General features: G+C 38.9%; 1 protein-coding gene across 3 annotated transcripts in view; it reads right to left on the bottom strand.

The window, feature by feature from the left end:
• Positions 1-12,290, bottom strand: part of LOC124861573 (vang-like protein 1) — a 56,128-nt gene that overhangs the window by 38,883 nt on the left and 4,955 nt on the right. For 2 of the 3 annotated variants that reach the window (XM_047355405.1, XM_047355408.1), the window contains exon 1: positions 7,899-8,030. The exons of the other annotated variant lie outside the window; for it this stretch is intronic. The gene's annotated coding sequence lies outside the window, so the exon portion shown is untranslated. Of the gene's footprint in view, positions 1-7,898; positions 8,031-12,290 lie in introns of those variants that run through there. 3 annotated transcript variants of the gene reach the window in all.

The raw sequence follows: 12,290 nt of genomic DNA, 5'->3' as shown, positions 1-12,290 counted from the left end.
AAACATATGGATGCGGGTGTTCAGATCAGATGAGACTAAAACTGAACAATGTGTGTGGTGGGAAAGTGACAGCGCACATCATCCTGCGCACACAATCCCCACGGTGAAACATGCGGTGGAAGCATCACGCTGCTGAAATGCAAAATACAAGCTAATCTTGGAAGGAAATGTGCTCTGCCAGGTTGAAACTGTGGGATTACTGGCTCTCATCATAAAACAAAGTCTCCAGCTGTCAGTGGTAAATAGACTGAATTTATATAGCCTTTTTCTAGTCATACTGACACTCACTGCCATTTATACTAGGGCCCCATTCACAATGTCACACTCACAAATGTCCATACACAGTGTGACCCGTTTGGGTCCTGTGTAATTTTTGAAGTTGTACATTGTGTGCCGGGTTTCCAAAGCGGCGGAAGACTTGAGACTGCAGCAGAGGACACAGTAACAATAAAATGGTATTGATCACATTTAGGCTCTACTTTCTGTTGGTTTATCACAATAAAATCCCAGTAAAACACATTGACGTTTGTAGTTCTAATGTGACTTTCATTGAAGACTTTTGGTTGGCACAGCATGTACCCTTTAAATAACCCCTGCTTAGCAAGCTTCACATGTCAGAGCAATTTCCAATATGAACACCTGCTTTAATCCTTTTAACAGCAGGGGCAAACCACTAAACGAGGGATTAAGGTTAAATGAGTGTGGGGTCAAGTTTCAGAGAGAGCAGTGAGGTTGAATGCTGGCAGTATGTGACACTTTTTCTCTAATCATTTTTTTTTTTTAAATACTAACTTTCCTGAGCTGACCATCTTGCTTACTTCAACATGAGCACACATTCTGCAAAGCGGCGACCCAAAGCTTTCACACTAAAGTGAAACAGGATACGCCAGAGTTCTCATATGTGGTCTCTGTCTTTGCAAAGCCAGGAAAAAAAAAAAAAACGGGTAAGTGGAACCACTTCAGGAGCTGAAACAGGAATCCCTTGATCTGGAAGGGAGGCAGCCCCAGCAGCTATCCAGGACCCCTGCTGAGCTGCGGGCTTTTCTGTAAGAGTACCGCTGGCAGTGTGTAGTGGAAAAGGAGAAGGGACGAAATGATTTCCCAGCATCGAGATTGGATGTTAGAGTCAGATCTTAACTCACGGATCCACTCTTTATTTAGGAATATTATATATACTAGAATTCTAATTTCCCCTCGTGGATCAATAAAGTATCTTTGAATTGAATCAGAGTAAAGGGGGCTGAATGCAATGTACACAATCAATTTCAGCTTTTTCTTTGTAAAAACTCTCAAACACTTTATGGCATTTTCATTCTTTAATTATGCACTACTCTGAGTCGGTCTGTCGCATAATGGTAAATAAGGGGCGTGAATAATTTTTCAAGACTCTAGATACTTGGATGGTGAAAAACGTTTTCCCCTCACACTCAAACAGAAGAATAAGAATATTCCTGAGGAAACAATCTTGAGAAGAAAAGCAACACCAGAGCCACGGGCCATCTGCTGTCAGCGACCGTACACTAACAGCCCTGCACGGCTTCACGTTTCACTTTACGTCCAAAACAAAAGCAGCTGGCAAGGTTCAACTATCATCAGCTCAACTGGATATATGTATATGCCTTCACCTTAATCCTTAACATGCCGACTTTGGCAAAATGTCATGCAGCTTCAATCAAACGGAATTAGTCTCGCGACTCTGCGTGTCTTTACCCCTGTTCAGCAAGGTGGGGGATGTGTAATGCTGTGGGTTGTGTGACTTCTTGTTTTCAAGGTGCTTGACTTGGTAACTGAAGCCCACCAGTAGAACGTAGAGGCTTCTGTCTAACTAAGGGGAGCAAATCCAGGGTACGTCTGGGTGTTCTGGTTTAAATAAACCTAACAGATCATACCAAGTGGTACAAAGTTCTGCTATAGGAGGTTGATGTAACTGATGATGTCTGAACCATTTCAAATGTTTTTAGCATCACCTGCTGCCATGAGACTCTGTCCAACTGGCTAAATATTACATTAGCATGAAACATTCAAGTTCATCACACTTGAATCACATTACCCATTAATTATTGCGCTTAGCGATATGAATATTGCACACACTGATATTGTGATAATGATACATTTTGCAGCCTTAGTCTCTATGGCAAAAATTAGCGCTGCATCAATTAATCGGCAAGTGATCATAATCAGCCAGTTTATGGTTGAACGGCCCTGATTGGTGAAAAGTCTTTATTTTCCCTGCAATGAAACGAATTCTGGGTATGATAAGTTCGTGCTGTAAACTCTCTGGAATGAAGCACGGATTTGATCTCAGACTCACCCTCATATTATGGCTTTTTGTGCTTTTGCAACACAAATTACAGCTGAACCTTCAACTCCTGAAGAACCTGGTCTTTTTTTTTTTCCAATTAAAATCAAATCTGACAAAAGCAGCTACATGAACAAAAAAAGTCAATCTCAAAACTCCTTGTTATTTCCCATCTGCCTGCGAGCACTCTGGACTGAGCTGATTAGGACTAATTTATGAGGCTGACCTTTCCAAAATGGTTCCGGGAAAACTCCAGGAGGCACATGGCTCGGCCGCACCCTGCTGGACTTACTGACCCTCACTCCCTAAATGCAGAGATGAACTTTTACAGGCTGGACAAGAGATGAAGACAAGTCTGCTGCACTTAGCCTGCAGTTACTGCTCCATGGAGGTTGACCTGGTCCTCAACCTCAAAGAAAGGACGAGAGGAGCTCCTCCAGTTTTCTGGTGTACAGTGGCAACTAAGGCAACTGGGCATCTAATGAACCAGATAACAGCCCCTTATCCATTCGTCTCAAGAAAGAATCTCAGAGTGGATTAGATGCAACAAGTTATGATTAAGGGGGACAGGCTGGAAGTTGTTAGTGACTAGGGACCTGTAATGAAAAGTTAACATTTGACATTTGAGTTCAAATCATATTTTTAAGAACTGCCTTTCAGCTCAGCTCAGCTCTTTACCGCAACGGACCGGCGCAATATCGTTTTCATATTTGACATGGTAATGATAACCTTACAGCCTACATGCTGCTGCAATAAATGGTTTGACCTATACTTTTGATACATTGCTCATATATTTCGATCTGCATTTTAGTTGTATTTATTATTTCTGATGATCACAGATTACTTGTGTGTTGGATGGCATTTTTGGGTGAAAACCGAAGTATTCATATTCTTTTCATTGTTTCATCATCAGGACCCAGAAAAAGTCACCAACACATTCTTATGCTTCAGTGTATTTTATTGGTAATTTATTTGATTGACCAACATAATGTTGTGTATAACTATGAAGCGGAAGAAAAATGATGCATGGTTTCACACTTCTTGCAAATACAAATCAAACAAAGTGCACTGTGCATATGTATTCAACCCCATTTACTCTGATACCTGAAATAAAATCCATTCCTTTAAGAAGCCACTCAATTAGTAAATGGAGTGTACCTGTGTGTAAGTTAATCTCAGTATAAATGACTCAAACCTACCAAGTCATAGCCATCAACCTAAATCGAAAGGCTAGACAAGGAGAACATTCATCAGAAAAGCAGCCAAGAGGTCAAAGCCAACCCTGTGGGGCTGCGCACAGCTCAGGTGGGACAATCTGTCGACAGGACAACTATTAGACATGCACTCCACAAATCTGCCATTCTGCAGGAAGAAATGCATTGCTGAAAGAAAGCCATCAGCAGTCCAGATTAAGGGGAAACAATAAACATGTGGAAGAAATTCCTCTGGTAAGAGACGACCAAAACTGAACTTTTTGGACTACATGCAAAATGTTACATGTAACACAGAACGAACACTGCAGATAACGCTGAAAACAGCATGCACATATAAAAACACGGTGATGGCAGCACCATGCTGTGGGGTATTTGGTACTCAGCAGAGACAGGAAGGCGTGTCAAGCTTGACATGAAGGTGAATGGAGCTACAGATTAGCCCAAAATGATTCATACCCCTGGTAGATTTAGGTTTAAAGTTATCTTTTAAGTTTAGCAACATGTTTCTTCTGACTGGAAGTAAAATTAACACTTTGGACTGGCCCAGTCAGAGTCCAAATTTGAAACTGATAGCACATGGGAAGATGAATGGAGTTAAATTCAGGGAAATCCTGGAAAAAGAAACCAAAAGAGGCCGCAAAAGACTTGGGAATGTGGAGAGGTACTCCTACCAACAGGACAATGACTCCAAACATGCAGCCGGGGCAACACTGGAATGGATTAAATCAAAGCATATTCATGTGTTAGAGTGGCCCAGTCCACATATGAATCTAAATGAAAATCCAAACCTGATGACTGCTGTTCCCAGAAACTTTAAAAACCATGGATTATTTTACTTCACAATTAGGCACCACTGTCTATCATGTAAAATTCCACCCAGAATAGGCTGGAGTCTGTTGTAACGCTACACAAAATTTAAAGATTCAAGAAGTATGAATAGCTTTGCAAGGTGCTCATGTAAAGTAATGACACTTTGTGCCAAAATGCTTTAAGATCTCCAGTAGTTATTAATAATTAGGACCTGTTGTGAGGGAAAAAAAAAGAAAAAAAAAAAAAGACTATCCTTTACAAACAAATCTAATTTAATCCCCCAGCATGCAGTTCATTTGCCTGTCTAAGTGACAGCTCTTCCTCTCACCTCCTGCCCCCATAACCACAACACCCTGATAGCACTGCCTCTATTATCGCAGCGATAACACATCTCAAGCTGTAATAGGACACAACCAGCACATGCAAAATTATGCCTTCACTTGTACAGAGGGGTGAGTGTAACTCATGAATGGCAGCGGTCACAAGACATGCCAGAACGAGTCACTGTGGAAGTCCTGACCTGGTCACATGCTCTGTGGGATGCTGTCCATGACTGAGGTAACGAAGGCCGCCAATTCTGTGGAATTCAATCAACATTCTCCAGTGTCACTGGATTAAAAGCTGAAGATATCGAGCAGAGTGGAGGCAGGGAGACAACGGCAGGCTCACAGTCTGTACTGGCCCTAAAAGCCACTGAATACTCAGAATCCACATCTTACCAGTTACCCCTGTTCCTTATCGTGCACCTGGGCTGCTGTGTGGACTGACAATGTTAATTACAGATCATTATCAAACCCCGTCTGCAGCGAGCAAAACTCATGTAACAGCGACTCGCTCCAAACCCGAAGCTCCATACACAATTGGCCTCTACCTGTTGCATTTTTTAGCCGTTACTAGGCAACAAGTGTGTGCTGATCCTTGCTCAGAGGTCAGATGAGCTGCTGATCGTTATAGCTCCTCTGGTTTGCAACTATTTAAAAAAAATGGCAGAGAGAATGTATTTCTCTCTGTTTAAGAGTAAATCAATTCAATTGCAATCAAAATAAATGAAAATCAGGAGATTGCAGAGCCTTGCAAAAGTATTCATACCTATGGAACATTCTTCTCATGATATAAGCATCATAATCAAGGGTCCCTCTGTGGTGAAGTAGTGGGCTAAGTCTACGTCATTCTGTCAATTTTTCCAACTCGGTCCACACAACTAAAATTTTATTTGTTTGGATTTACCCCCCATCAAACGTTGGTCTCTCAAAAAATGGCTTCATGGGTCAATTTTTCTTTAGTTTCCATGAAGTTCTCACCAGGAAAAAAGGTTGTGGACAAAAACTATGAAGAACATCAACGCTACTAAGAAAACCTCTGAGGGTGATAGAGAACAAATTACACACAGGTGAACTATACTTCTGAAGGTAATTGGTTGCACTGGATGTCATTTGAGGGTATCAGAGTAAAAGGGGGCTAAAAACAAACGCGTGCTGCACTCGGATCTATATTTGTATAAAACAAAATGGCATATGTTATAAACTGTTGCGTTTAGGAGCTCATCAAGACAATGTCTTTCAAATGGCCCTCTAAACATCCAACCTCCCTCCACCTCAGTGAAAAATGTAAATAAAGTAAAATATTCTATTCTATAGTATCCACAATGGATTTGTAGACAATTATCAGTTCTTTTTTTCTGAAGCCAAATGAAACCTGTGTAACGTCTGCTGATAAAGTGGTACTAGTAGTAGAACAGAAGGCAAAAGCTTTGAACAAATGTTTCAAATCATCAAGCAAATGTTAATATCAGAAAAAGATAATCTGATTAAACACAAACTGCAGTTTTCAAACGTCATTTCTTAGGGGTTGGGGAGGCTACACAAAGAAACATTGCCCTATGTGCAAAATGTATTTTTCCCTAAACCTAATAACTGGTTTTGCCACCCTTTACGGCACCACATGCCATCAAGTGTTTGTGATAACTGGCGACTAGGTTTATACGTCACTATGGAAGAATTTTGGCCCACTTTTCTTGGGAAAATTGTTTCAATTATGCCAATGTTGGCCAATGTTTCTCATCTTGTGTTTCTTCAGATCAGAGCAGGGTGTATTTTTCTTTTTGATATCCTTTAGCCGGCTTCTAGCTGTCAGTCGAAATCTATTTAATTGATTTTCTATTCTACAGGTCTTGGTTTGGCTTTTGAGATTAAACTCATAAAAATCTGGTTAATCAAGGTTAATTCATAAATTAACAAGGAGGGCAATAACTTTTGCACATAGTATTAACCCAATAGATAGGTTTGGATAGCTTTTTCCCCTTTAGAAAATGAATTAAACATTTAAGAACTGTTTTTTGTATTTACCGGGGTTGTCAATATCTGATATTAACTAGTTTTATGATCTGAACATTTCAATGAGACAAAAACAAAATAAATTTCTAAACGGGCAAATAAGTTTTCACATCACTGTATCATCTTGAAGATGGTAAACTAAATCACATGCGGACATGGAAATTGTGCAAATTAACTGAGGGGTTTGGTGTTTAGGGACTTTCCTGCTACTTCTTTTAATTGAGGAGAAACACCTGTTGCTTTACACCTTATGTGACGTCACCAGACACGTGCAGCGTGGATTTGATCTTACTTGGAATAAAATGTACAACAAAATAAATCGACAATCTGATCACGATGTGTTGTTATAAAGGTTACAAACAAATTTAAGCGAGTTTGACTGATTTTACAAATGAAAGTCTGTTTAGTGGCTTTAACAATAGCCAGTTTAATTGTCTGACCGGAGCAGGTTTACCCGCCTTTACCCTATCTGTGACCCGGTGGCGGGCGAACCTGCAGGCAGGAAACTCCCTGGTTTTACCGTGGCCTCCGGTACCTCTCCGCCTCCCCCACCGCCACCTCCTCTCTCACCACACTGACATGTTTTCTTATCAACACCAACAGCAATAAAAAATACAATAAAATCATATATATTACAAAGTCGTGTTCGAGTGGCTTTTACGGCTGCCTTTCTGGGACAGGGAGGTCTACCTCGCGTTACTTAGCGTCAACTCCGCCGCCGCGGGTTACAGTTTACAACCGAGCTGCGGTGCACCGCCGGCCGGGATAATGCGGATCCATTCAACCGTGGAATGCACTGCTGACTTTTCCTCTAGTCTCGCAGTGGTTGTGAGACTTTCGACTTCATTGAGAAGCATAAAATCTGCACATGTGTTGGCAAGAAACTCGACACTGTAGCGAAATATGAATAAATACGGTTAACTGTCCCTGTCAGTGCGCGTTGATCCAGTTTGAAGGCATTCACATGAAGTTGAAAGCATTCCCTTTCATACCTGTAGGAAACACACCAAGGGCGTGTTCCCAAATCTGTCCTTAAAAAACACACTCTGGTCCGAAATACAACCAATATTATCCGTTAGCACAAGCAGCTAGACGAGCTAACCCACATTTTTATAGGCGTCGGGTTATAACACAGGACCTTTTTAACATACACGGCTGAGCTTCACACACAAGTGAGTCCGCACAGCAACATCTGCAGAACACGCATGACAGTAAATCAGCTGTTATGAAAACACAACTCACCCTTTATCGGCGGAGATATACCATTGCCGTAGTTGATCATTTATCCAAAGGTTGTAAAAAAAAAAAAAAAAAAAAAAAAAAAAAAGTTGGCGGTTAGGTACAGTAGGAAGCAGCCCGTGGTAACCAGGAATCACCCTGGCAGTCAGGAATTTCACAGGGGGCAGTGCTTCTCGGGAAGACAGGGGGTGGTGTAGTACCAAAACATGGCAGTAGGGGGCGTTTTATACAAATACTACCACTCCAGTTAATACCACCACTCCAATTAACTGTGAAAAGTATGACATGCATTTTTATCCAGGTAGAACTAAAATTTTCAATGCTACCTCTGGAGGAGGTGCAGACATCAACAGTTCAGGTGGGAGGATCTGTTAAGAGGTCCACTATCAGTCAATCGCTCTACAAATCTAGCCCTTACAGAAGGGTAGCGAGAAGAAAACAAGGTCAAGTTAGCCTCTCACACTTGCACACTACAGTCTTTGCCCCCTCTCAAACTAACAGATCCTTTGTGCTGATTTGCAGCAACAGGTGCAGACTGACACAGATTGTACACGACTGGAAACTGGGGGTAAAATCAGCCAAAAATAAAATCCTGTAGTGTGGCCCCAGCCTTAGAAGCTGCACACAGACTTGAGAAGGACAATGGCCCTTAGCGTACAGCTAGAATTATAATGGAATAAGTTAGATCATATTAATATGGTAAAATAGTCCAATCAAAATTCAGACCTAAGTCAGTTGAGAATCTGTGGAAAAGCTTGAAAATGCCCTCCATCCCATTTGACTAGGCTTGAGCTATTTACCAAAGAAGAATGGCCAAAGATATTAGCCTCTAAATGAGGAAAGCTGTGATTGCAGAAAAAATACTGTCTCAGAACGGCTAAATAAAAATGCTTTGGTAAATCTTTTTAGGAAAGTTTATTTATATTTATATAGCACCTGTCTCAGAAGCAAAAATTACAAAAAGCTGCACAAACAGTAGAAAAATTAAAACATGAATACGTTTCAAGGCGCATATTTATACATAGTAAAAGAACCTGCCTGTTGTCTCTCTTCCTCTCACAGGTAATGTTTCTGTCACAGTCCATGAGGCAGAATAAGGTAAATAGTTGACACTCGCTCCACGGCAGAAAAACAAAGAAAGGAGTGATAACAATCTGGCTCGGACTCAGTCAGTGAAAGAAACTCAATGAAGCCAGCAAGGCCTTCAGGCTGCCTCTTACAAGAGACTGTAAACAAATACTGTTTATTCTCCTCCCTTGATAGTATGAAGCCAACAATATTACGTAATATTCTGCGATGAATGACTGTTTGTGTCATTCAGCATTGGAAAGTCAAACAAATAGCCCCAGGAGGACCTAAATTTACATGATTCATGAGGTAAATTATAGAAAATTATAGAAATTGTAATGCACACATGAGTATGGTTAGAAAGCTTTCTCTTCTGTATCCGCCATGACTGGATTAACAATTGGGAATGAGGATGGGATTCTGACTAGGCCAAACATCCTCTTTGGCCAAGAAACTGTTTGCTTTGGGCCATTGTTTTTCTGCATGACCCAATTTAGTTGACTACAAGTTTACTGACTCAGGGTGCTGGTCCATTTGTTCACCAGAGGGAAATGTGGTTATGTGACTTGAGTTGATATTTTCCAGCATGAGATTGTTCAGAGTGATTTTGATTTATCAAGAGTCAACATCTGACATATTAAGTCACGTCAACTAGCCAAAACAGGAAAAAGAACCAAAATAAATGGAAATGAGGTTTAATGCAACCTTTTCAGCAAATAACACAATTACATTAGCATTTTTACGATTTATGATACTAACTAACTGCAATGAACAACAAACTGATATTTCAAATTCAAATTCAAAAATACTTTATTAATCCCAAAGGAAAATTAAATGTTGTTGTAGCTCATTATGAAGGTTTCTTCAAATGTAATGGTATATGTACATGTAAATGTATATGTAATGGTTTAAGTACACGACTAGAAAATGTTTATTTTATTTCAAGAATATGTAACTGATAAAGCTGAAAGGGACAAAATGGCAATGCATTGGTATGAAATAGGGGTCCAACTTGGCAAAGGGATCTAGTATCTTAGCATTCTTTTTTTATTGATTGGCAATAACTGCTTATATATTGATAGCACGCTATCTTAGCCCTGATAATGCAAAAATCTAAACCATAATTCTACCAGCACCATGTTTTCACAGAGTGCAATGCTTCAGATCAATGTACTTTGCTGCTCTTTGCTATTATCAAACATTGCATTCCCTATGAGTGTACATAATCAATCATTGACTTTTTGATGGAATTTTATTTTGTTAGAATGTAGAGTTTCTATTGACTAGCTGTTTAGATTTAAAGAATAAGAATTATTTGTAATTTTATGAGTCACTGCTTGCTCTCTTATGAAAAGAGTGATAATATGGGCATGTCACTCCTGTACCCCAGAAAAAGCGGGAATCACCATAACAACCAGTAAATCTGTGTTTTCAATAATATTATGTTATAATGTTGTGAAAAAATATTGCCATAAAGATTTCTCAAAAGCTATAAACAACATTGTTTGGAAGGCTGGATTCAGTTTCACAAGCCACCCTTAAACAGAACCTCTCTGACAACATGAAGTAAGCTAAGACATCATGCTTCGATCTAAATTTCAATAACAGATGAAAAACAAAGTCACTGACTAACATAACATTTTAGAATAAGAACCTCATACCAGCAGTCAAACACGGTGGTAATAGTATGATGGTTACCAGCAAAAACTAAAGAAGAATGTTTCGCTTTTCAGTTTGTGACCTTAGGCTCAAGTGCACTTAAGATATGCAGCAGGAAAAAAATACAAAGCGCACCAGCAATTCCACTGCTGAATAGCTAAAGAAATAAAAAATAAAGGTCTTGGAATAGCCTAGTCAAAGTCCAGACTTAAATTTGATTGAGATGCTATAGCATTTTCCTTAATCTTGCAGCTCATGTGAATTTTCAAATTTATTTATATATATCCTGCAAGTTTTTGGAAGGTTTGCTTTTCGTCTTTAAAAAGATAGACCTCAAGCTATACATCCTAATTTGTTTCTAGTAATGGGGGAACAACATCAATGTTTTTGGTTTGTCTTATTTTTCTTAAGCAATTTATTATTATTTTCTTTTTCTTACAAATGCATTCAAATGCATATCCAAAATAAATTACACTTTATAATGCTCTGAAACAAGAACATCCCAATGGGGAGTGAATACTTTTCATCCAATTCCTGAACAAAGCTTGCAAGAGAATACACCACCATCATATGATGTTTCCCAATTTTTCTTATTCTTTATTTTGTGTCACAAAATAAACCATTAGCCTGTTTATTTGTTCTCTAATACACAAGGCAACATATGCCTCAAGCAATTGTACGCCTGTATAAAAATCTATTTTTTGTTCTACTTTGAACTGCATCTTTACTATTACTAACAAGCACACACACACACACACACACACACACACACACACCTCATTTGCTGCAGAGCATAGTGGAGGTCATGACCGGAACATGACCCCTGAGCTTCCATGTTTATATCCCTGTGAGGACACCCTTCTTGTATGAAAGATGAAAGGTGAGGGATTGACTTCCACTATAAAAATACATTTTGAGGATGTTACATTTTAGCCAATAAAATTATAACATGGGGAACAAACCAGGGGACTTCGTGCAGCAAAGCTGTTATACTTGCTTAATTTCTTCTTAGAAATATTGAGTAATCATATGAACTGAGTAAAATATATTTTTTAAATAGATATAACTTATTTTTAATTGTTCAAAAATTAATTTGAATTTAATTTATTTAAGTGTATTTTTGCTTTTTTACCAAGTTTCTACTTAGTTAATTTAAAAAAATTTTTTCAATTTAAGTTTTTATTTAGCTGTTAAACGTACCAATGTTTACTCAGAAATATTAAAGTAAAATTCAAGAAAATATTAAAATTAGAATTTAAGAAATGTTTTTCCTTTAGTACATTACAAAAATTGTTTTTAATGTAAATACATTTTTTAAGTGACTTTAAGTTGCATCATTTCAACTGAGAAACGGGTTAAAATCAACTCTGGAATTTTTAGACCAATTTTATTTGTTAGATTCAGTTTGCTATCTCAGAATAGCCTGTTTTGAATGTGATTCTTCATCATTTTCTCAGCAAAGTACAGCTATCATTTTGGAACTTTATTGGTTAGTTAAATTTTTTTTTTAGAAGTGTTTAGCCGTGGAGATTCTACATGATAGTTGGCCACAGCTGCTTTGCAAATGAATGCGAAAGGATTTCAGTTAGTTTAGGATTAGAGTGCCACTGTGTGGCAAGAGTCCGCCATTGCACCACAGGTGGCTGACAGATGTACATCAAAGCTGTA

The sequence above is a fragment of the Girardinichthys multiradiatus genome, chromosome 24, assembly GCF_021462225.1.
Source record: "Girardinichthys multiradiatus isolate DD_20200921_A chromosome 24, DD_fGirMul_XY1, whole genome shotgun sequence".
Taxonomy (NCBI): domain Eukaryota; kingdom Metazoa; phylum Chordata; class Actinopteri; order Cyprinodontiformes; family Goodeidae; genus Girardinichthys; species Girardinichthys multiradiatus.
Note: the sequence above shows the minus strand (reverse complement) of the source record. Positions and strands in the feature narration are given on the sequence as shown.